Below are 25775 nucleotides of genomic sequence, written 5' to 3' on the forward strand. Positions count from 1 at the left end.
ATTAGTTAGCAGGAGAGCTTCAAAAGTAAAAATTTGGGGATGGGAGGCACCCTGTAAAATCAGCTCTCCTTCAAAACAACCGTGCTAGGAACACATTCGCTTCTGCGACCGAGGAATCCACAGGACAGAAAAGATGTAAGAAAATGCGGTTGTTACCTTCTGCAGATGCTACTTTGCAAGACTGCTTTTTGAACTCCTCTGACAGGTCACCTTGGCCTGAATATTTGCTGAGGCTAATTGGTATGGAGCTGGGGCTACCACGCTTCAGCCAAAGGTCTGTCAATACGTTGCTGCAGAGCAAGGAACGAGCTCTGCCTTCACCGTGCCTCTTCCCAACTAACAAAGCAGAGACAGAAAGGTTTAGCTACTTTGCTGGAATTAAGAAAAAATACATGCAAAATGCTTTGGAAATGAATAACATTATTAATGATTATTGTTGCAGAAGCAGCAAATACTTCAGCAAATTCAGAGAAACCTGGGAAGAGGCAGAAGGGCTCATCTCGTTTCAGATTCTTTTTCTATTAGTGGCGTTTGGGAAAAGCTGTGCTCCAGGTACTTATTTGGTCTCAGTCTCTCAGGTCTCTGTTGTAAATGTGATCTCTTTAGAGCATGGAGGATAAGATTCAGCCGGAGATGAAAACATATGTACCAGCGTGCTGCAACTTACCCTTTGGCCGATGTGCTCCTGCGCCCCTCACCCCACACAACAAAGTAAAGAGAGATCTTAAACACAGGAAAAAAGCTGATTTTGTTTACATTAAAATTCATGAACACATGGTTTGGCCTTTAATCTCAAAAAGTCGCAGTGTTTGCTTGAAAGGACAGCTCCTCACACACAGACTGGGCCAGGTTAAAAAATTCAGCAATTACGAAGACAACGGTGCCCTTTTTTGGAGCAAGTGAGAGGCTCTGGGGAGGTTGGTTTGTACAGCTCTCGGTCCCCTATCTCTTCTCTCTTCTCATCTCCTCAGCCTCTTTTTATTTCTCTCCCTGATACTATAAGCCAGTTTTCTGAAAAATTATTAACAAGAACATATCCAGCAATGCTGCTGATGACATTTTCATGTCCATCTTTGTACATTACTGCTATCACATTCTATATTCTCAGCTCTGTCTGGGGGCTCATTTATTTCCTAATTTATCTTTGAGAACAGAAAACCTACAAATATTAAAGCTAAAATTCAAAAAAAAAAAGAAAACTGGGCTCAAAGATGTTGTATTTCACTTGATGGTGCTGGTAGATAGATAAGATAAAATGTCAGATGAATAATTCCATACTTCAAAGGGCAGCAAATTATTTGCAGGGGTGAGGAAGCAACACCCGGTTCTTTCTCATACTTTTTTGGGATAAATATCAGATTTACTGGGAATACACGTAGCGTTTTTCCATGCTGCCTGGGGACCGCAGGCACCTGCAGAGGGTGACGCAGAGGGCCGCGGGGGTCTGGTTTTAAAGGGCGATAACAGCACCCTCGGGGTGTTACGGAGCAAAAGGCTCAGTCGCATCCAGGAGCAGGTGGCCGACACCTCTCAAAATAGCACCACTTCGGTGTTGCATTTCACATCCGAAACAAGTGGCTTAACCGTGTTAATAAACGGATAAACCGGTGTGATTACATAGGCTGCATCCTCAGGACATATTTAGCACGAGGCCAAGGCCTTTTATTTTCATTGCGGCAGCGTGGCATTTTAGATACTAGCCCTAATGGGGAATGACTGGCGGCGTTAATGATAAAACAATATTCCAAACGGAGCTCATGACTTGCAATAACTGAATACCGTTCGTGGGATAGCTCTGGGAATCTTCAGCGTGAACAAAAAAAGTCCTGCGGTTTTCTCATTTAATTAAATTTAAATCTATGGGGACTGACAGTGAGTGTCTTGGGCTTATGCTTTTTTTTTTGACTTGTTCTTTGCAGCTTAATGTCATTGTAAAGTAGTTTTTAATCAACAGACGGTCTTAGCTGGAAATGAAGCTGACACCTCGTTACCTTTATATAAGGATATTTATTAATTGCAACACTAAATACAGGAAAAATATCTAAGAGGACATGTAGTAATAAAACACTGGATGGTAGCACAGAGTTCAAAGGGACTTTATCATTTTCTCTTATGGGTCAGTTGCTGTTATGGTTGCCTGGAAATTTTTACTGGAAGGGCTCACAAATCATTAAGGGGTGTTTTCCATGTCAGGCTGAAACTTGGGGGGTGGGAGCATCTGGCTTCTAAAATACTTCAAACATTTGTGATTTACAGGAGAAACTATTTTCAGTGCTTTTTGATGAAGAAACACCACTTCTATACATTACAATGAGTTGTAAATATAGATAAGGATACAGATATAGCTATATATATTACAAGATACCCCCAGCACATGATCCAGTACTTCTTAGAGTTTCAGAACAGTTTCAGCCGTGGAGCACTGCAGCCCAGGGAATGAAATTAGTCATGTTGCATAAGTCATGTCAGGAACAGCGCTAATTGCTAAATCTAGGAACTTTTAAGTTAGTATTTCTGAGCATGGGAAGCTAACATGGGATTTTTTAATGTAATACAATTCTTTTTAATGCAGGGAAACCCTCAAAAAATTAAAAAAATCTCCCAAATCCAAACGTGGCTCCGTAACAAGCTTCTAAAATCCCAGTGTGCCCACAGACACTTGTTAGAAATCTAGACAAGACGCTAACACACCTGACAGTTCATTTCCGCTCTCCGTGCTCTCCCCTCTCTCACCTCCTATTTGCTAATTGCGCTGTTCGTGATCAAAACGAGCAGCCTACTGCAGCGCGTGATCAGGATTTTCCCTGCAATAGTAATTTCTTGTTGGCAGGCAATTTCTTGCGGTCAGAGGCACAAAACAAAGTCGGGGTATTCCTGGTCCTCTTGCTCACCTGAAAAGCGTGGGAGATTCCTGGTGGGAGCGAGAGGGAGATAAAGGAATAGTGAACCTGGGAGGGATCGGGAATAGAGATGGTGAACAGGGACAGAGAGTGGCAAAAGCTGGGAAGAGCAGGAGTGAATGGAGAGAAGTGGAAATTTGCAGCTGATGAAAGGAGGGAGGGGTGGTAGAGATAAAGATAGAATGAAGAGACGGAGAAGGGAGGCAGCAACACTGCTTTGCAGAGGTATAATTACCAAAACTTCAAAGACTTAAAAAAAAAAACAAAAACCTGTAGAGAAAATATCTGTAGAGATACAAGGTAAAACAAACCTTCGCCAAGTTACAGAAAGGGCTAATTAGAGTCAACTGGAGTAGAGGAGATATTTAGCCACTGCAACATGCACCTCTGCAAAAACTAGAATTGGGCAACTTATTCCTGAGTTTTAGCATTCTTATTTGTTTAGCAAATAGCTGTGATCCGTCTGCCAATTCACGTCACCCTTCACGGCAGGTTCACAGACAAGATAACAGCTTTCCACTTAGGTTTCCTAATGTTAAATTGTCAGCAAAGCACACATCCTTCCCTCTTTCCAGCCTCCTGTCAAATCAGGCATTACTTTCTTCCTCCCCCGCCCCTTCCTGCAAGTTATAGGCAGGAGCTTGAGTATTAAATGGGGAAGCAGGGAGCTGGTTCTAAACAAGATAAAGGGAGGGTTTAAACTTTTTTCCAATATCCTGGGTGCTTCTTTAACTTGTAAAGGAGAGAATGAGCTCCCTCTCTTCATGTCTGTATCGTGCACAGAACCTTATCCAGCAGAGACCCTGCGACTGCCCATCAGGTTATAGTCTGAGATGGAAACATCCAACTTGTAGTTCCTCCTGTGTCCAGCCACCCCAAGCCAGCTACGTTTGGGCAGCTCTAAGAAGGCACCCAAGTGCCCCACAGGAAACTGCTCTCTGTGTGTGCATGCACATGTGTGTGGAAGAGCATGTATATTATGTTGGCAAAAACACCCTCTCAAAGATGTCCCTCTTTTGCTGGAGGGAGAAACTTAAATTTGCATTGCGGATGCTCAAACGGGCATGCTACAAGTCAAGAGAGCTCTTTTTTGGACAAAGATGGCCCGTGAGCTCAAGGGCAGCACCTAGAATTACCTCTTGTACTGACATTTTCCTCCCCCATCTACTTAGGAAGAACAACCTCATATTGAAGAATATGCAACGAATAATGGCAATTCATGCACTGAAAAGCAAGGGTTAGATGCAATACTTAATGACTATTTGTTAGAGAGTAGCGAGAGTCATATCAATTGAAGGTGGCAGGATATGGTGGGAAAAAAAATAGTAAATTATATTGTAATGAAAGGTAACGTCAAAGAGCAAAAAACCGTGTGAGGCAATTTAAAGTCCCATGGGTAAACTTACAAGCTAAGGAATGCTTGAACTGAGTGCTTTTGTGTGCAGCGTTGCTGTTTTTTCAATGCAGATTTCCTATTTTTGGCATAATATATAAATCAATGTCACAACACAAAAGATAAAATGATGCATACTTAAAGAAAAACATAGAATTACCTCTTTCTCTATGGGCTAACTGCTTCTTGGATATTATTTAGAAAGCAGCAAATAAAACACCACAGGAATTTTATAGCTGCCTACAACATACGAAGGAAGAAGACGACCTTCACAGAGATTCACCACCTCCCTGCACTCCCAGCTGATTAATACCAGGTATAGCCTGAGCATTACCCGCGTGCCTTCTGCTATCATGAAAACGTAGAATTCATCTTCCTGTGGATGATGGAGGCCAAGTGTGCTTCAGTATTTAGTTCCCATTCTGCAGAGACACCAGAAAATACTTTGCCTCCAAAGCATATATACTTTGTCTCCAAAGTGAAGTGCAGGGAGAGGGATAATTATGATTTTGTCATGGTTTCATGAGCCACCTTATAATCTAGACGTCGTCCAGAACCTGGAAACTAACTTTTGGTAGCTCAAGAATGAGCTTTAATACATCATCTGAATCTCTGGGAATTCCTGCTGTGTTAGGAACAAATAGATATGAATCATAATTTTATGAACAGAAATTCCCGCATTTGTTATAGTCGCTTAATCTCTCATGGAATCTGCATCTGAATAAAATCTGTAAGTATAAATCTTCTTTTTCTTCACACCAAGCTTTGCCAAAAGCACCTGTCTTGTGGTAAGTGTGGGATGATATAGCATCGCCTCGCCAGGTTTTTTCTGCAAATGAAGCCTTACTTCTCTGCATTGTGTCCATTTTATCCACCAAAAGCAGCCACGATTAGATAACAGCATATGTTTGATACTTGATGATCACAAAGATATGGGGACATCTGTCTAGTGACATTCCTAACAAAGATAAAAGGTCAAACTAACAATATCTTCTACTCTGTTGTTATCGTCTTCTGGATGAGTGGAGTACGCAGTCAGTTTGTTCTGTGTGAACGCGTTTTCTACACGGCATCCAATATCACGGAGAAATCATTCTAATAATGTAAAACAAAACCTTCTGCAGGACACCATTTAAATACGATTTATGGACCAAACTTTCTTAACACAAAGAAGGCATAAGGTACCAGTGTTTGTAGTTCTACTCTCTTTTGGGAAAGATTAACATACTGATGGTGCTGCTCATCATTCACATATTTTTGATAACTTTAGAAATGAATGGACTCTGAAAGGAGTTTTAGGAATTACAGAAATATATATTTTTTATAAAGAACATTATAAGATATTAAAATATAGAGACAAATCACTTGATGAGACCTATTTCCTTCTTTAGTTTAAAAAAATAGGATTTTTTTTTTTTAAGGGCGGTATATTTAGAGCCTGATTTGTAGGTTTCTCATCTCCTCATCCTTTCTCTCCTGCATGCTCTTATCTTTTGTGAGGATGATAAAAGCTGCACCTGCCACAACGACCTCCCCTTCAGACCCAGCCTCGAGGTTCTATACATTGTAGGTCTAATTCAGAAAAAGTTTTCTTCCTCTGTCTTTTCTAAAAGAGAGTCCAAGAGACAATCCAATTATTAACAGTATGCTTACCTGAAGACTAAGTCTTGTTGGAAATAATTTTTTGAACAATATTAATATCAAAGACAACCAAGTTTTCTATGCAGTGCAAAACATAGTTTTGAAAATGCAGATTAAAAAATACCGTCAGGTCCTGCTTAGAAGACAGCTGCTTGCATTTAACACCAACCTTGACTGCCTTCTCATTTCCATCTTATAGGCCAGTTAGCTCCAACATTTGCCATTCTCCGGACAAAAACAAAGGTTAACACCCAGGAAGAACGGCTGGAGATGCTTGGAAAGTAAGCAAAATGATACATAATACTACGAATAATGTACATACCTAATTCCACCCAGTGGGCTGAAATTGCAGTTGATTTCAAAGGACTCAACAAGTGCAGATGCTTAAAATCCAGATAGTAATCCTCACGTTTTGCTGTAAATTTAACATTGACTTTTAAACTAAGTACTAGTCGGGAGATATGGAAACAATGTTTGCTACCTCAAAAAATATAATGAGTTTCCACTGCATCCAGATTGTGCTGTGTCTTCTGAACTGAACAGGATGATAGACATGTTTGTCAGGCTTTTTTCTAAGGCAAGGAAACAGCAATAAAGAAAACTGCCATTTTTCCTATTATAACAAATTCAAGGTTTCATAACATCAGTTTGAAATAAAAAAAAAAAAGAAATCTAGTACCTGAGCACTAAAACCAAATAAGAACACCTATATTACTTTCAAAATTATTCTCCTTATAAACTGTTGCTAATTAAACCTCAATGTATTTATTAATTTTGGAAACAAGAAAAAATTTGTTTCACATTGCTTATTTGTGTGTGTACACATTTCTTCTCTTAAAAGTTAGTTTGTAATTATTGTGACTTTTATAGCAATTTGGAGGTAAGATGCAGAGGTAGCTTTGTACATCTTTGTAAATACCTTTTTTTCAGACACAGCATCTGTTGCTGTAGCTAAGCTCTAAATACGTACATATTTTCAGGTAACGTTTTCTCATCTGTAGCAAGGCTTAATTTGTTTTCATGTTTCAGATCTCTCATATATTTAAAATATCAGATGATTGCATTGCTAATCTTGCAGTTAACAACTGGCCTTCCCACCCTTTGTGAGTACAAAAGCTACGTTTCTATTCTTGCAAATAGCCTCTTGCTAATCTCATCCAAACTTCTCAGAGATACTGCTGTAGAAGTTGTGTTGCTCATTTTGCTCTCACGCACTGAATATCTTAAAATAAAGGAATAAGACCTTACAATCCGATCGTTAACACTTAATAGCCTTAAAATGTATTTTCCTTCCTACAGAGAATATGAGTCTGTTCTGTAACGAACAGCAAAGGAAGCGTAATGAAGGTATGAGCAAGGCAGGAGTTTCCAGAGGCAGTTGGTATCTACATCAGAGATCTACTCGATTCAATATCTAATTGCTAATTCAATGTCTAATTGCTCAGTATCACATTATGTACTTGTCTGCGAAATACAGCAGCCAGTTCAAATGGCTTTCGCAAGGGCTTCTTAATGGCACAGCTCCCTTCCTAGCCGTCTCTCTAGATGTAATTATTACAGATGCCATCTGGAATATTGAGCAGATACGAGCAGCCTCCCACCACCTGCAAAGGGCTCAGCTGCTTTCCGAGCAGTCCCAGGACCTTTTTCCAGACACGGCCACTGCTCCCGCTGGGTGACTCTGAGGCCATCACACCGCCCAGCCGGCATCCCAAATACATCACCTGCCCAAGAGCGTATGAGGCAAGGCCACCCTTTAGTCCCTCCTTTGTGGGGCCTGGAGAGAGCATCACCTCCGTGACACGCTACACGACCCACCGCTGCTCTCAAATGAAAGTTTAATAAGTACTATTTTCTCTCCATTATTGTGGGCAGAACATTATGTCCTCATAAAAAATTGCAGTGTAAGATCCAGGTTCACGCTGGTCAGCCAATTTATATTATAAATTAGTTATGCTAAAACATTTTAAAACTTTAGGACAGCTCAGAGAGTTTTGGGTCTGTTTCAAGGAGAATTATGCTACCTCCTACGAGCAGGAAACATTTTCAAGGTCTGCGTTATACCTTCCAAATATTAGAAAGCATTTAAAAGCAGCACGAACTATAAGCATTGCAGGTAAAGCAAGGCAAAAAAATGTTCACAATTTGCTGAGCATCAGTATGTTTAGATATATCTGGTAGTCTCTGTGTAGCAATTTATGCTACAGCAGCCGCAGCACAGAAACTGCTTTTGTATCCAATTTAAAAACATGAATGTTCCATCCTTACCCCTAGAGCTTAAAGACAATTTACAGAAGTAGGGCAGTATGAAGTATTGCTACAATAAACCGTTGTTTTACTTCCCTTTTATAGCAAAAATTAGGGGAACTCTGCAACTGTTGTCAAGTCTTAAAATATGTTTGCAATAAAATAAAAGCCATTTGGTTTCTTTAATTTCAATGGTTTTCTTCATTATTCAAAGGCCTCTCTAAATCTTTCATAGATTCAGATGTGATTTTTTAAAAGAAACACGTAATCCTTCAGCAATTAATCTAAGTCTCTGGCTACCACAAAAGCAGGCTTTGATGGCCCTTTATTTTTCTCATGGAAGGCGAAGGCATTTTAATCTTTCAAAAACTTGCTTATTGGTTCCCTGACATTGGCAGAAGTTTGACTAGTTTATAAAATATTTTTCTAGTAATATTCTTCTAGAATGAAGGAAATTTAGTCACCTTATAATTAGTCACCGTGAATTCATTTGAAATCCATCCTGGTGGCTGGAGATTTACTTTTACTGTTGGCTTAGACATGAATGATACGTTCTGGTTCGTAGAGAGCTACCATCTCTTGCATCACATAAAACTTCCTTTGTAATAATTGAGGATCAAGGATACAGTGAGTTAACATAGCCAAGAACAATTACTTTCATGACTTTTTTCGGTGATTGAAAGGAATTAACTAAATGTTAAAGAATACATAAATACATTGGGCTACCATCTTTTCCTTATCTCCCCTCAATGAGAAACACAGAGTAGGTTTAAAATGTCCAGGTTAGACTATATATTTTTTTTTTTAATTAACAACAAGCAGCTCTTCACTGCATGATTAGTCCCTCTGAAAGCCATAGAAATATCAGAGGATTAATGTACAGGAATGAGATTGTCAGAACTCAAATCTTTAGACCCTTTGGGGAACAGCACCCTGGATTTACTAGCCTGCATTTGCTGGCTTGGGCACACCATGGACACCAGATGATGGCTGTAGGTGGAAAGAAATTTCCCTCATTGGTATAAAAATCAGTGAATGCAATTACAAATTCATCTGCTGCTTTTTGTACGATGATAAGGAACGGAGAGAAGATATTTTCAAGCTGCGTGAACTAAAATCATGGAGGGACTTAGGAGTCTGAGAGGGGATTTAGTTAGAACAACCCTGTACCTCCTTCAGCTTACACCAGGGTCACTCTGCAAGGAGTCGAGAGAGGTCTGTCTCTACCAGGGTTTGCAAACCCCGAGCCAAACGGTCCTTAGACAAAAGGGCATTGCAAGTCTACCTGTTGGCAAGCACAATTTTAAAGTGCTCCACACGTGGAACAGTTGCTGATGTCTTTGTGCGAAGGACTTGAAGGCATGAGCTTTAAACAGAGAGAGCGGGGGGGGGGGGGGGGGGGGGGGAGCAAAGAAAAAGAAAAAAAAGAAAAAAACAGTATAGGAGTTGGCAGTTGGATTTTAGTGAAGCATTTGACACTGTCTCATGAAATCTTAATTGAAAAATTAATTCAAGTGAGCTTGGCTGGAGACAATTGCGCGTGGATTGAATATTGGCTAAAAGACAAATGAAAAAAATTAAGAGAAACAGCTGTGCAACTAGATGGCTGGAAATGTCCAGTGGGGTAACACATACTGATTGTTAGTCTGCGTTTACTTTGTATCTTCATTAATGATTCAGAAAAAAAAGGCATAAATAAGATCTTAATGAAATGCACAGATTATGCTCATTTGAGAAGATTTGAAATGTCAATAAGGAGAGGAAATAAAAAGGGACTGATAAGAATCATAGATGAAGAATGGCCAAAATAGATTCAAGGGAGTAAAAATATTTCTCTGCAAACAAACAAAAAAAAAAAACCCCACAAAACCCCAACATAAAACAGAGAATTCAGTGCCCTTTGCATCCAATGGAAGTTCAGCCATGGACTTCAAAGGATTCTGGACACAGATGGCAGTCACAAAGCAAGGATTTTCTGCAACCTTGTCGTGGCCATTGCTTGCAACTATAAGAAATGCTCTCCCAGAAAGATGTTAAATTAGAAGGAAATCAAAGAAGAGATAGAATAAAAAATTAGGGGTTTTTTTGGTGAGAAATGAAGTGGGAATAAAAATGAAGAGAATTAAGTGGTTATAATTTGACCAAATAAGGAACCCAATGACAGCTTTCAAGTGTTTCAGGACATAAGCTTATTGAAAGGGTAATAATCATTCACTTTGTTATGCGGAAGTACAGTTTTAACAGGTAAGGGGAATATATTATAAGGGATGAAAGACATTTGATGTAAATATCAGGAAATGCAGCATATTAAACTGTTGAATAATGAAAGAGCTGGAAGTTGTATGGTTGGGGACTTTTAAAAATCAGATTGAATCGCAGCTATTGAAATGCGGAGAGTAATCTTTTCTATTCCCCACAACGCTATGAAATACATCTATCTTAAAAAGACTAGTATCTTCTTCCAGCCTCATCTTCTGCAAGTTCTGTATGTTTTAAAGCCTACATCAGGAGATGCAGAAATAGCATAGGATAAATTGTTCTTAGAAATGAATAAACGCTCTTTGTACCTTTTGATCATGTAATCTTCCCTCTACTTTCACCCCTCTCTGATTACAATTATAGTCTTTTCTCAAATCTCGTATTCACGTCAATATCTTTAAACTGTTTTGCTCTACTTAGAGGCAAACAAGGCTTTATTGTGATGGAAATGGAAATATTTGTAGCAGTAACCTAAACATTTGTTAGCAGAGGAGTTTTTTACCATGCTTTTTCTTAGGTTACTCTGTCTTTTGCTAGAAATACTATCCATAGGTGAGGTAAGATTTCTTTTCAAAGGTTTTTCTCCTCTGACCACAGTCTTTTCTTAGGTCTTTAGTTTCTAAAATTAGTGATAACACTAAAGACCATTAGTAAATTTGTTTATTTGCATGTGCCCACTCATTTACATAGCAGAGCTCGATGCAAAAATATTAAGCAAAGAGAAAATGTAAAAAAATGACTTAATTCCACAACGTAGTTATGATAGAGGAGGTAGCTATTTCTATTCAGCAATTTCTGCCATTTTCCACCCTCTGAATTTTGTTTCCCAGTTCTTTACCAAATGTGGGAAGCAAAGCCAAATAAGTAAGTTTTTTTTTTTTCTTCCAGTGTGAAAAAGGAAATATAAGATCTAGATAAATGTATGTAAACTTAGGAAATACCAATTCTTATTTGGTATAAATGATCACAAGTTCATTCAGTTTGATTTCAGCATGACTACTTACACCAGTAGAGGACCTACACCATGTCATATCTCAGGACATGTTAAAGTATGGGACTTCACTCACGCTTGTAGCATTTTTCATGACCAGCAGTAGACTTAGGCAACACTAAAACACTATTTTTAGACTTTGCACAAGACTACAGTCTGCGGTCATACACACTGAAAAATAGTTTCTGGCCATTTCTGACAGGAGCTTGTCTTGATTTGATAATAATATAAAATGAATCGTGGATTAAAGAAATACTAGGGAAGGTTTGCCAGGTCTAAGTGTAAATCACATATATTTTAAATACAGACAAACACGTCTTGTACATCTGCAACGTCATATATCTATGCTTAGAAAAATTGACATATCCTGCACTGCAGAAACAAGGATCGTAGATAACAAGCCGAACATAAAGTATTAGTACAACGCTGCAGGAAAGAGCAAGGCCACAACACGTGAAGGCATGAGCAGCACAGGAAGGAGAAAAAGCAGGGCAGTGGTGGCATACGTCCATGCAGCACTCGTGAGGCAATTATTGTAACGATCTGTTTAATTCTGCAGCCTAGTTCCCAAACTGATAATTAAAATTGGAAACGCTCAGAAAAAGGATGGTAGGATGTCTGGAAAACATATTTGCTAGAGAGAAAGTTACAAAAGTGAGTGTATTTGGTCTATCCAAGTATAGTTTAGGAGATGACTTTCTTGACTTGAACTCAAGGAAGCACTGATGTGAAAAATCATCTAATAGTAAGTTATTAAAGCCAATAAATCTTCTGATCCTTACACAAACTATGATCATATCATCGGTATCGATGGAGTCTTGCTATTACATGAGTCAGATTAAGTTATCAGTAGGGGAGTTCTGTGCTTGTAGGTTGTCCTCAGGTAAATTCAGTCAGCGACTGCTCTGATTGGCACTTGTCTGAAAAGACATTCAGAACCAGTCCCAATTCAGCCTCAAATAACATTCAGGCTTGGATAAATGTACAAGTTAGAAATACCTGAAATTAAACAGATTAAGGCTGGTTAAAATGAAGAATTAACTCAAAAGCAAAGGGAAAAAATACAGAAACCATAGACCGTAAAATGTTCTGACATTCTTCAAAACTGAAATCCTGTATTTCTGCACGCTTGTATTATGCACTTAAAAGCATGAATATGTTTTATTCCTTGCCAGGTTTGTTCTTCTATTTGCAAAACATTTATTCTGTTTCTTGTTTACACTGAATTTAGAATTAATGTGGCTGTTTTGGTTGAGCAAAAACAACCTTGACTTGTAATAGGCATCGTTTTATCATGCCAAAATATCTTGTGTAAAAGCATAACATGAGCACAGTTCTCAGAATTAAGCTAGTTAATAATTACTATACGAACAGGTCAAGGATCAAAAGTGCCAGTAAAGTCTTGTAAAGTGTGTGTAGATTATATTTCTAAACTGCAATACGGAAAGCCAGAGCTATCTTAATGTATATAGAATAAGTCTACTATCCATAGGCGAAATCTCATGGTCTCAGTGAACATACTTCACAGACTAATAATCAGAATAAGTAACCTCAGCAAGCAGTCTGCTTCTGTACAATAATACACTTGGCATGTGAAGTATTTCTTAGGTGCAATAATATTTATTTACAAATCACACAAACCAAGCCATTCTTTCTTAAATACTGTAGAAATAAACAGAAACTCTAACTCAGAAACACCAGTCTGGTGTCCTAATGAGTTTCTCATCCCAAAAGTCATTCCCCTGGTCCAGCTTTCTTTCCTCTGAGAGGATGCTCACCTCTTTCCTCGGCCATCATGTGCTTGCTACTCTCATCAGCTTCACCCAGGACACTGCTCACAGGAGACTCCTTTGGTGTCCCTTAGCTCTTTTCAGCACAATATCACTAAAAACACATCTGTATTTTTACATCTTTACATATATATATATACACACACACCTTTAAATAAAAAAAAATCCTGTTGGGATGTGCTGGTACTCACCAGGATTATTCTGGAACAGAAAATATCACAGGTGGGCATGGTCAGAATCTGAGCAGAGAAACACTATATTTGGGGTGCAGTTCCGCTTACTACAGCGAGGCAGAAGCTTACAACAGGGGGAAAGACCTGTCTGGTTTAACTAGGCTGCATGAAAGCTCCCAGAACAACAGGCATCTGTGGAGACCTAGCAGCACAAATCTAAAATTGGAAAACCAGTTGGAAGCACCTAGAAGACCCACCTAGGTCCCAGCAGCCCTGTCCTTCAAAAGGCTTAAAGTCTGTGTCACCCACACCACCTGTGACCACCACAATTTCTCCTGTTACCAGTTAATCATTAAGATTAGCCTAATTAGCTACACATGGTGCTGCTGTGGCTGTGCCTACTTCTGCTGCAAACACCCATTTGTAGCTTATCACTGTATGAAAAGTGGCTCCAGACTCCCTCTGAAGCTTTGAACCTTTTAAGGTGTTTAATGTTTCGCTTAATGGATTCAAGAGCAGAATAGCAACCTGCTCTTTAACCCGGGAATGATTGTGTGAGCAGCTGGAGTAAGTCAAATATTTGATGGCTACCCCAAAGTTACACTGGATTTTAATGCTTCTTTCTTTCCAATACAAGCAATATGGCATCCGGCACATTCCACTCAAATGACAAATCGAGCCTGTGAATTAAAACTGCAAAAAGTTAAAGAAAAAAAATTAAATCTACATGTACTTGTTTTGGATCTTAGAAAGAATTTCAAAACAAACAAAAACCTCCAGTCCTATCAGCAACTATAAAAATACGCTATAGTAGGCAAAGGTCTCAGCAAAGTGGGAAATGCACACATGTGTCAACAAAGCCAAGCAGAAATGTGTGCGTTTCCTCCAGTTGTTTGCCAAAGTGCCATTACTTAAGTACATTATTTACACATGAAAAAGTAGCATATCTTGTCAGTCATGTGATGTTCCTGGCTCCTTAACCTGATGCTTATCTGCCAGCACGTAACAGCAATCGCAGATATAAGTAGTTTGGCTACTTGGTAGTCCGTTCTTGGCCTGAGCAAGCTCTTTTATTCAAAGAAAGACGCAGCAAGACGGGAAAATCAGCTTCTGAGGTTGGTCTTTTCTGCTTCCTTTTCAGGCGAAAGAGCGTTAAAAGTGGGAGAGTGGAAGTGTCGATTTGCTCAGGCAGGGAGGTTAGAGTAAATAAACAAATACGTGCTGTTTCCCTCCCGCCATTTCCGTGTAAATTTGTTGCCGACGTCACGGGTCTGACATTTGAGCGGGCAAACGATGAGAGCAGCACCAGCCGGACCCGTCAGCGCCGCGGCGGGGGGCTCCGGGTGCTTTGGTGTCCTTCAGTCCTGAACTCTGGACTGTCCCCTCCCTGCAGAGATTGCCACTGGCACCGCACCAGGGGTGTTCAAAGCTGCAGTCAGCCACGCCAATCCCAAGGCGTGCTTCTGGGAAAATGGACTGAATTGCACCCAAAGCCTGGAACAGACCGCTAGACCTACCTTGCCTTGTGATTTAGGCTGCGCACAGAGCACGCGCGAAAGATGTTAAGTGGGAAAATGGGGGTCGTCCTCTGGGGGAACCCCAAAAGAGAATTATCTAATTGCTGATGGCTAAAAACATCACGTTGTTGGTCCTTTCTATACTCTTTATTGTTGAAATGTGCTCTAGGAGAACGTATAGGCAGTTAAACGTATTGCAATACTTTACTATTATATTTTACTACTAAATAATCTCATCTCAGACAACCCCAAAAAGGGCATATAGAGACCTCCGTGCCACATGGGGACACGCACCCAGTGACTCTGCAAGGTGTACGGACACACGGAAAGGTAAACGCGAGGAGATGGTTTGTGCCCAGCTTCTGTGGGGCCACCCCCGAGCAAAGGGGACTGGTGTAGGAATTAGCAGTGCTCCAGAGGAGGAGGAAAAGACATCATCTAAATCTATCACGGTCAAAGAAATAAATGTCAGCCTTAAAATTGCACAGTAATGTTGGAGTGAGAATTAGCATTAGGTTGAGTAAACCGAATGAGATAAAATTATCCATCAGTGTGAAATGAAACTGCATGTACTCTTTTCTCTTTAAAGTGTTAGCGGGACATTAAGGTGAAATTAAAATGTTTTAAATGTCAGTTGCTCGCATCTCCTAGATCCCACTGGGAATTTTCCAATCATCAAAAATCCAGCCATAATAAATGCACTTGAACTTACACTGCAGTTTGCAGCTATTTCTCTCTAGCTGATAATGCTGTCAGATGTCTTTTGTGCAAAGCATGTTGTAAACAGAAGAAACAGAGCAAACACTTCTGAGCTGATTTCCTGCTACTCCACTGGCACAGAACTATTGGCAATAAGGTTGATACTTCAAATGTATTTTTCTTTGCGCTGCAGTCGTGCCACGAGATTAGCAAAACTCAGACACTGAAGTTTACCATTACTTGATGGTGCCTTTCCAAAGTGCTGTTTGCTTCTGCTGGGGAGGCTGTGTGCTTTGTGGGCTGGGGAAGCTCCTCCCGGGTGAGGCAGCTGTTTGCAGCTGATCCTTGGCCACGGCTCCTCAAGGCACTGCTGATATCCTGGAGCTTTCGCAGTTACAAATTAGAGTTATTAGTGTAACGTGCCTGACAGCTCGCTGCTTGAAGCCAAGCGCTGAGGAGTGGCTATTCCTTCTTCTTCAGCTTCCTCGTGACGCACGAGTTGTCCTCAGCTTCTTCCCTTCTCTCTCCCAGCTGACCCCAAGGCCATCTGCAGCAACAAGGGACGGGCTGTGGCACAGGTGAAGTTACTCATTAGCTGATGTAGTGCTGAGGTCGATGCTGTAGGTAACTAAGCTGATTAACACGTGTGATCCTGCTGTAGGGGTTAGTTAAATCTTTGCATTCTTCCTCCTGGGATTGATCTCGGTTTATAGGTTGGTTTCTGGACAGTCAGCGTTGGTGTTCAGGTCTTTGGGTTCTGGAGAAGTTGGACTGGTCTGTCAGGCTGCTGCAGGCTCCCTGAGCTCCTCGTCTTTTCAGTCTTTGCATAAAAGTCTCTGCACTTCTACCATAACTAGCATACTTGTTTTAGTGAGCAATAGCAGTAAATCATTGCGTTTCTAAGAATTCTGAAAAATAGAGTTCCCAGGCTTTCCCAGCTGAAAAACCCTTAGCAAGACTTTTCTTCCCTTTCTAAGCCTGTTTTTCTCTGGCAGAAGTATGACTGTTGCACAGCAATTTTCCTTCCATGTTTTTAAAGTGACTGATTTTAATTTGGATGTATTTTCCCCTGCAAATCCCTTCAGTCAGTATGGAATTACACAAAGCAGCTTTCTGAGGAGAAAAAAAATCTCTGAAGAAGTTTCCACTGTGAGCTGCGTGTGTATTTGTGCACGTGGGTGCGTGCTGTGGACAGGGAACGCGGTTGCCTCCGCGGTTTACTTCGTACCTAGCAGAGGGGAGTACTGGTGCAAAGCTGCACTGAGAAGGAAATCAGGCAGAAGTGTGGAAAAAAAGAGTCTGGGTCCCCAAGTCCTGCTGTGCCATCCACAGCGGCTGCGTTAGTAGACCATCCAGTGATGGTGCTGAATTACCACCTCACTTACAAATAATGGACAAATCAGGTCTTGCTACTCACTCCAGGTCATCCCAGCCCTACTTTGCGCCGCCTGCCCTGCTTTTATTTCCTTTGTGTCTTTATCGGTGTTCTCAGTGTTTCTCTGGTTCAAGAAATGGTCTGCCCTCATTTCTCTCACCCACAACAAAACTGCAAAATAGATGGGGTCGATGAGCCCAGAGGGAAGAACAGGCACCGGGGTCCCGTAAACCAAGCGAGGAAGGCAGGAGGAATGGCTCTGGACAGTCCAATGGCCCTTCTTTTCTGTGTAGCATAATTATTTTTCAAAAAGTGTTTATTTTTCTTTTTTTATGTCTTGGCTCTATCCTTTTGATGGCCTGCCCTCTACCAGAGTGACTTCCAAGAAACAAGATGAAGTTTTAGAACTTAGACTGGGGAAGAAAAACTATGGATTCTGTTTTCAAATAAGTACATCATTCTGCAATGCTGAAAACGTTGTGGATTCAGTTTCTTTTTCAAATAAGACCATAATAACACAGTTACCAGCACACAGCTTACTGCTGGTGTTGATGACTTCTACACCCGATATAGAAAGCCCTGTGTCCAGAGCAGCCAAGAAAACGTGGCAGGGTAGTCAGAAAGCAGATTTTACGTCTTGGAGGACTTTCTGGTATTCCTGCGTTTGTGTTCATCTCAAACTATCATGCAAGCTTATTTGATTTTGTAACGTCAAATCAAACCGTGTCATGCACTCAGGGACAAACAGCAGAATTTGACAGCTCTGGTTAATCTGGAATAGCTGTATAAAAATAAGACATGAAGTACGAGATATTGGTGTACTTTCCAATAATGATGCATATATTTTCGAACCTTCTGTGCCAAGAATGATGCTTTCAAATAGGGACAAGGTGGAGAAGGTTTGCTTGGATGATGAGGGGAAAGTAAATTCTTTCCTATCCCCACAAAGCCTGATGGACTGAAGCAGGTTGGCTTAGCTTAGGAAAATGAGGCACCTAATGCAAATGTTTCCTTCTTATGAATTTAACCATAAAGAAATATCCAGGAGGGGAAAACATAAAAGGAAATGGTAACATTCATATTAAAAATAGTTGTGTATACATTTATTCTGGAAAAGGGAGTAAGTTTCCAATCAGAAGTGATTGAGATTGTCATATGCTCCTCCGTTAGGAGCAAAGTGAGCAAGAAACTACAAGATTATGCTTAATCAAGCAATGACTGACATAATATATAATGATTTCTTAGACCAGTAGAGGTCTGGACATGATAAGCAGGAAGTCTAAAAGAATTTTCCTGTGGAAAAAAAAAAAACAAAAAAATTTTGTTAAACAACATGTTCAGAAGGAAAAACGTGGGCAGAAGCTATCAGCCTGCTCCAACAAACAGATGCTTTTGGGATTACTACGGTTAGTAGGCCTTCTAGCTTAATTAAACTGTGTTCTTATCAGCAAAGTAGCACAGGAATCTATGGAAACTGAGATGCTACATTTCTAACAAAATAAACTAGTAACCTCAGGCTGACCTTAATCTATGTATTGGAGAAAAAGGAAAAGGAGACACTGAAAAATACATATTTTAAAAATATTATGAACATTTTTTTTTAAATTTTGTAGACATCCTTACCAATACCAGTAAAGATCAGGGATACTTTGTGAATTCCTTTCTAGGTGGATATCAACTGTTGATTTCCACCAGTTGCTCTACAGAGACCATGAAGGCTTCACGACTGCTAATCTTGCGTTGTGAATAGAAGGGGAATGTTTTGCATGTGCTACACACAGCCTGAAATAAAATACGATTATTGACTTCAGTTCTACATTATTCTCACAAGGGCAAACATACTGTGTAAGCTGGGAAGGCTTCCAATCACATTTTTAGAAAAATGAGATATTTTAGGTGGCCTACACTAGGCAGCATTATTCATAATGAAAATGAAAACATTAGATAGTCACACATATCAATATGCATTGGCATAAGGCAACTGATTTTCTGAGATCATTGCTTCATCAACTGACAATGGAAATTAAATGTTCAACTTTGTTTTCTGCCAATTCCTCCTGCCATGATGCCTAAGTATGAAATACACCACGAAGACGACTTTTTGGCTGAACTGACTGTTAATCAATTTATGTTCTGAATCATGAGTATTCATTGTACTTAGTATTTTTATCTTGATATATGTGCACAGGATAATTGAGTCAGATTTCTCTAATCAGTGTGACCATGGCAGCTTTTCAGCTTTTGAGACATTGCACAGTTAGAAAGAGTTTTGCTGATTTTGCTGGTAAAAAAAATGCACAGAACTGTGTGTAAAAGTACGTTTACACTTTTGAAAGCTCTTGTTGCCTAGAAGACATTTCCGTTTGCTTCTTTTGTATGTTTTACATGTTTTCCATGTTGTGATTGAAGCTGAATTCAAAATCAAGAGGATGCGAAATAACAGCAAACTTTTTAATTGGACTTTATTTTTTTGCTAGCAGTCACTTTTGGCTGCTTCTGAAGAATGAACAGAGATTTTTCCTGAGTTGCTGTTTAAATTTCTTTTTTCTTTTTCTTTTTTTTTTTGAGTTAAACAACCATCTCTGAATCCATTAGTGTCTGTATTGGTAGATTCATGAATCTCCATCTGTATGAAACTTCCTCTACCATTTTTTCCAGTTGGCTACGTTTACTGGTAAATGAGTTGTATACCATTTACTTCCGTGCTGAACATCTGTGTACATGCATGGTATGACTTAAACCTTTAAGATGGTGTTTACTTGGGATTTAAAGAATCTTTTTGATGCTGCATGCCATTCATTCAGACATAATAGCAATGTTTTACACAGCAGCAGCATGGTTCCCACAATTTTTTTCAATATACAAGGGAAAAATATGTTTTATCTGCCTTGCAGAGCTTCAGACTCACCGAATGGTTTAAAAGAAAAATTGTCTTTGTTCTGATTTATGAGCAATCACAAGTAACACAGATTCTCCCCTTGGGACATTTCTACTGAAGTGTAACCACATCGAGATTAAGCTTCCTCTTTGTGTGCCCTGATAGTCTTGTGGGTGCTATTACAAGTTCAGGCATACAGGCTCGGGAGCCTGATCTAAAGCAAGCAAGCACAAGTATTTACTGCAGTAGAGAAGTGCAGAATATTTGCTGAGTAAGCTAGTACTGTTTGCATTATGCCAGGGATTCAAAGGGACAAAAATCAGTCCCAGCAGCAAGTCTTGGGGCACTCCATATTAACCTCGCTCCATGCCAAGAATCAGATCTCTTTTCTTCTCCTTTGTCTTCTCTCTCTCATGAATAGTTTTTAATCCATGGCAGAAATTTACCTTTTACCCTGTAGTTTTCAAATTTTCGTAATAGGCTTTGGTGATGGATTGTGTCATAAGCCTTCTAAAACTACAACTGAATGATCTCCTTAGGTTTGCTTTTATTCTCTGTTAACTCTTTTGCTGGCATTGAACAGATCTGTGGGGCAAGATTTTTAACCTTTCCAAACGGGGGGATTTTTCCCTATTTCACGACTTTGTAAATGTCCTGGAGTTTTATATTTACATTTATCACCCCATCTGAAACACTGGGCTTGACATAATAGTTGTTGCTTCTCAACAATTTAGACAGTAGGAAATTTGAAAACGTCCAACATATAATTACCTTCTTTCTTAATGCACAGACTTGCCCCTCAGCTAAATAGATGTACAGAAGCAGGCTATAACAGTGCTACTCTGATTTTCGGTAGCTAAAAATCTGGTTGCGTTCTTGGGGAGACTATTTTAGGAGATAAAGTAACTGTGCAGCATGTCACCTGCAACATCTAAAGTGTGATCCACAAGCCAGGACGGTACCAGGTCCCCACTGGGAGCTCGATAACCCGAGTTGCGTTTCTCGTATTAGAACAATTCCCGATCCAGTGTATTCCCACTGAGGTGCAGAAAAGAGGAGGAGCCTTTCCCCCTCTTCTTTTTTTAAGCGGAGCTAAAAGCTTTTTTTCTTGGGGTACTTTGAGGGAAGATAGAAGACAGTATGTGTTGCATCAATCGAGAGGAAAGCACGCAGCGTGGAAAAGCTACTCCAGCACCGAGCAAAAAGTTGAAGGGTAGCTGGGGAATGATCCTGAAAGGTTTGGGAATATTTAGAAGAGAATACACAATCAAATGCTTAGTGAAGTGGAAGTTAAAATTAAACTAAATAATCTCCAAATGTGACTCTGACTTAGCCTAGGGTTAAAGGTCCTCAGTTTGGTCTTGTCTTGTTTTGTTTTGGATGGTCTTGTCTCTTGTGCCTCAAACTCCTAAAACTGGTCTAATATCTAGTTTTATGAGGGAAAGTATCACGATCCAGCCTTGAATCTTAGCCAGGTTTTCTATATGCCATGTACAACTAGCAGGTGGTGGGTTCAAAAGCAAAGCGAAAGGAACAGTTTTTCACGGCTCAAGTATTTATGCAATGGATCTTGTCGCCAGATGTTCATGAGGTCGCAAAAAGTGCTTGGACAAATTCAAGGAAGAAAAACCTCTGGGTGGCAATAAGATACAAAAGCATCACCTCTGATTGAGACTCAGCTTTGTGCTGGTTTGACACGTATCATTATATGTTTAGCCTGCTCTTCTACTTTACTTTTGCAAACTTCCCTGACATTTGTTGATTTACTTTTGGTCACTTGGCATGGTCATTCTTGCACATACTTCTTATGTAAAATTTCTGCTATTTAGTGGAAGATGTTATTACTTTTCTGCAGTTAATATATTTCTTTAGTCAGACATAGCAGAAAGGTAGTTTTGAGTCACGTCACTGTCTGAGGTGGTCAGTCTTGTAGAAAAAAAAATCTGCTCAGTTGAGTGGTGATTTGCTTAGACACCGTGTAATGGGGAACCTGAAAAAAATAAATCTATTCAGAAATTAGCAAGAAAAAGAAATATCTTAAGTATAAACTATCAAAAAGGGTAACCTGAAAGATATTCTGAAAAAATTATGGGTTAGTCCAGCATGCCAGAGGCTCTCATAAGATTCAAAGGGTTAGTCTAGTGCAAGCAGCACTGAGGTTCCAACTGCAAACGGACGTGGTGTCCAGCATCTTCAGTCTCTGCTTATTCAAGGCATCCTCTGAGCTCTCTCCACACTACACTTCTGATTTCTGAAATAGTATACAGTTTTGAAAAACTGAAACAGTCTAAGCAGTGGGGAAAAATGCAGTAGTGAAAGTAAGCTGCAGCGCTGAACATTAACGGACGGTTTGTTGGAAATTGCGCTGAGTGTAACATCAATTCTCGGATCAGCTCTGCACTGTTTGCATCCTAAGCCTGTGCAGATGGAGTGTTTATTTTTGTACCTGAATTTCACGGCCAGCAAACACTGCCAGTGGTTTACAACGGGAGCCAAGGTCCTATGAAAAATATTGAGCTGTATAATCAAGAGCAAAATGAGTCTGAGGGACTTGTTTTCTTTCTGGTTTTCTAGGATTTTAGGGCCTTCCCAGACGAACAGCAGCCAGCAGATGAGCACAGCAGCACAGCTCCCTGGTGATGCACATTGCTTAAGGGCAACAGCACAACCTGGTGGTTTACCCTTATTCCAGTGCATCCGATCAGGTAGCTGCACAAGAAAACACAGGACTTTCCCTTCCCCAGAAACCCACTCATTTTCTGTACAGAACTGAAGCTGTTTTTCATTAATTCGTTTGTAAGATACCATTTTACCTGAGGTTTTCAGAGTAAATAGAAAAGACTAGACTGCAAGGGCATATGCAAAAAGATAAATTAATAGGTCCTTTCCAACATCTATGATTCTGAAACCTCGAGGCGCCGTTGTGACAAGCCATTTCATGTGGTTTTGTGCTGGGTATGTCTGAATTTTTGTTCCAAGGTAATAGCTAGAGGCGTATAACTAAAAAGAAAAGCTTGCAATACGCACTATGCAAAATTTGAAAAAAAAAAAAGACAAAAGGAAAGTGGGTGCAGAAAACAGTACAAGTTTGTCTTGCTTGCTTTTTCTATTATGACAAAGCAAAGTATATAATACATTTACATAGACTGAATATTCAAACACCAATAATAATGTTTATTCTCTTTCTTCTGTGTCTTCAGGGTATGTGATGTTGGTCAGAGTGTATCTTCTGATGTGGCAGTGAAATGAAACGGGTGCCAAATATGCTCAGACAGAATTTTCAAATAAAATTAATTACATTTTCTATTTTGCTTGATTCAGAAGAAAGGGCTATGATATTACTAGCAATGCAGCTGGCACTGGTGTGGTTGCTGAACAAAATTTCTGCAAACTACAATATTCAGTTCATTTGCTGATCAGATAGAATGGGACAAAAGCCACTAGTTGTGGGGCTCCAGTCCAATGCTGGGACTGGTCCTGGGACTCTGCAAGCTTTTTCACTTTCAGGCTGTGTCCAAAACACAGACTTCTCAATCCTGCTTAACTTGACAGAAAGAACCCTTGATTTCAGGCTGTGTGGGTTGGGGCCTGAGAGAAAAGGGATCTTAAGAGATGCTTACCGAGGCACTGAAAGACTGAAGTGCTTTGAGCTAAAAGTAGCATTATTTTTATGCAACGAAGATTCCTATAGGATTGTCACCACAAGTAAATGCTAAGGTTTCTCATTGCTTCATCATTGTACTTTAGTCCTGTTCATGGCTGAAGTATGATTCACAGTCTTGGTCCAAGAAAGCTCTTCAATCCACACAGAAGTATGATTAATGATGCATTTAGACTTACATTTAAGCTCACACTTAAGTTTCATTTATTGTGGTTGAATATATATATATATAAAATATGAAGTGTGCTGAAATTTATGAAAATTCTTCTTATTCTGCTTTAGCTTATTAGAGAGGAAATATGAATTAGCTTTTTATAGAGGAAACATAAATAGGGCAAAACATTATGAAGACCAGTGACGATATTTCTGAAAAACTGTACAAAGAGCTTTGGAAAAGTGTAGAATGGAAAAAATAACAAAGACGACAAAGAATTGTTTTCTTTTCCTTGAGTGTTGAATTAGAGGACAAAATGGTCAAAGACCAAATCCTGTTGTTCACAACCTTTCCCTATAATCCACTGAAGCACAGGGAGGTGGTGCGGTTCCCGCATCCCTGCATCCCACTGGAGCAGATATGGAAGCACGTTCATTTCTGCCACAGCTAGCCGTAACTATGAACAGAAAACAAACACTTCTGAGATGAAATGCCTTTGTACCAGCTTCCCACACATCCTGCTTCCCAGTGGAGAAACTCCAGAATATTTTTCAGCTTGCTAAAAATTATCAGTGAGCACAGTGACAACAGGTCTACCTGCTTAATATGTTTTGTTTTCATCACTCAGTAATTATAGTCCATCAGTTCAGATGTTGCTTTTTGCTTTGCTCACAAAGTAGGTGACAGTGTTGATTACTGGATGGAGAACCTCAAATCAGGTGGGTTGAGCTGACGTGTCTCCATCAGCCCCTACTGCCATAACTGCTGGGTAGTGTCTGGGGCAGGATGGACACACACCACCGTTGACAGGATCAGTCCCCACCCTGCTTCCCTTACTGTTTGCTAAAGTTATTCCATATTTTCATGTAAGCAAACAGAATTTGTCATCAGCAACCTAACATACTGCTTGGGACACCTGCCAGTCTTGACAGCTGAGTATCACCCACTCAGAGAGTAAGCATGTACCCAGTTTTCATGCTTGGGTGAGAGAAAGTTCTCCCGTTTCCGTGTTAAAGGGAGGGAACACAGAGAGGGTCTGGACTGTTTTCACAGTGCCATTCGTGCCACCAAAGTGGATGCTCTATCAGCATTTACAGGACATTTAGCGGGCGAATCATCTTTTACTCAGAGGAGTAACAATTCCATAGTACAAATTCAACGTGTTCCCATATGTGTTCACCAAATTGGGTTCTCATTGCTACAAATTTTGTATTAAATTATTTAGGTCAGCTTAAATTTGGAAAGCAACAAAATAAACACCAGTTTTGGCTCATTTACATGTCTGTGATTATTGTAAAATGGTTTGCTTCCTAAATTAAAGGGATGCAAGCAGTCTGCCAGGAAAATCAACAGCGATTTTTTTTGTTATATCTTTGAAAAGCTGGTTGTAACACTCAGTCATTAACCCAAGAATAGGTGGGCACCTGGAAAATGAAAATTCAGATTACTTTTAGCATACACCGGATCTGTGGATGCTCAGGCTTGAAATTTCATAATTTTCCTTTGAACTAAATAACGTTTTGAGTCTTTGCCTAATGGTTTTACTATATACTGTTGCAGACGTGGGTAGTACACTTTGGCACCGTACATCCTTAGAGCTGTTAGGGTTGGTATATCAATATCCGTGATCCGGTGATTAAGGACCGCCTAATAGCATGCATTGTCAGGATACGGAGTATCGCATTAAAAGTCATTAATAGCTCTATCCTGTTCACTGACATGATGTAATATAGCAGCTGTCCCGTGGAGAAACTCTTAAGGCATCCTGTCAAAGGTAGACATGCTAATAACTGCGGTAGGCAATGGCATATTGCATCGTGACGGCGCCAGAGTCCTTCCTGCTAACAGCACTACAGCAATGCCAGACATATTGTATATAGTGCTAAAAATCCATGCGTTAACAGCTCCATTTTTGCTGACATTCTCTTGTACGCCATGCCAAAGATTTATACTAAACGAGTTAATGTGAGCCAAGATCGGGCTTATTTCATGCGACTTTGAGGCACCATGGGGACAACAGGAGCTAGCAGGCAGATGCTTGCGCTCCAAGTCTGAACGACTTATCCTCACTGCCTGCCCTCAACCCACCTCTTATTT

At 40.0% G+C, this 25775-nt stretch overlaps 1 protein-coding gene and 1 long non-coding RNA gene across 2 annotated transcripts in view; one reads left to right on the plus strand and one right to left on the minus strand.

Annotated features, from left to right (window-relative positions):
• Positions 1–12104: 12104 nt before the first annotated feature.
• LOC129210095 (uncharacterized) lies at positions 12105–13677 on the minus strand. Its single transcript, XR_008578300.1, has 3 exons — positions 13413–13677; positions 13210–13315; positions 12105–12430 (listed from the first exon to the last, which is right to left on the minus strand). It is a non-coding gene; the product is annotated as an uncharacterized LOC129210095 (long non-coding RNA).
• Positions 13678–14381: 704 nt separating this feature from the next.
• The window catches only part of BCHE (butyrylcholinesterase), a 53415-nt gene continuing 42021 nt past the window's right edge, over positions 14382–25775 (plus strand). Inside the window, exon 1 of the mRNA XM_054835621.1 lies at positions 14382–14509. The gene's annotated coding sequence lies outside the window, so the exon portion shown is untranslated. The remainder of the gene's footprint in view (positions 14510–25775) is intronic.

The sequence above is a fragment of the Grus americana genome, chromosome 9 (assembly GCF_028858705.1).
Source record: "Grus americana isolate bGruAme1 chromosome 9, bGruAme1.mat, whole genome shotgun sequence".
NCBI lineage: Eukaryota > Metazoa > Chordata > Aves > Gruiformes > Gruidae > Grus > Grus americana.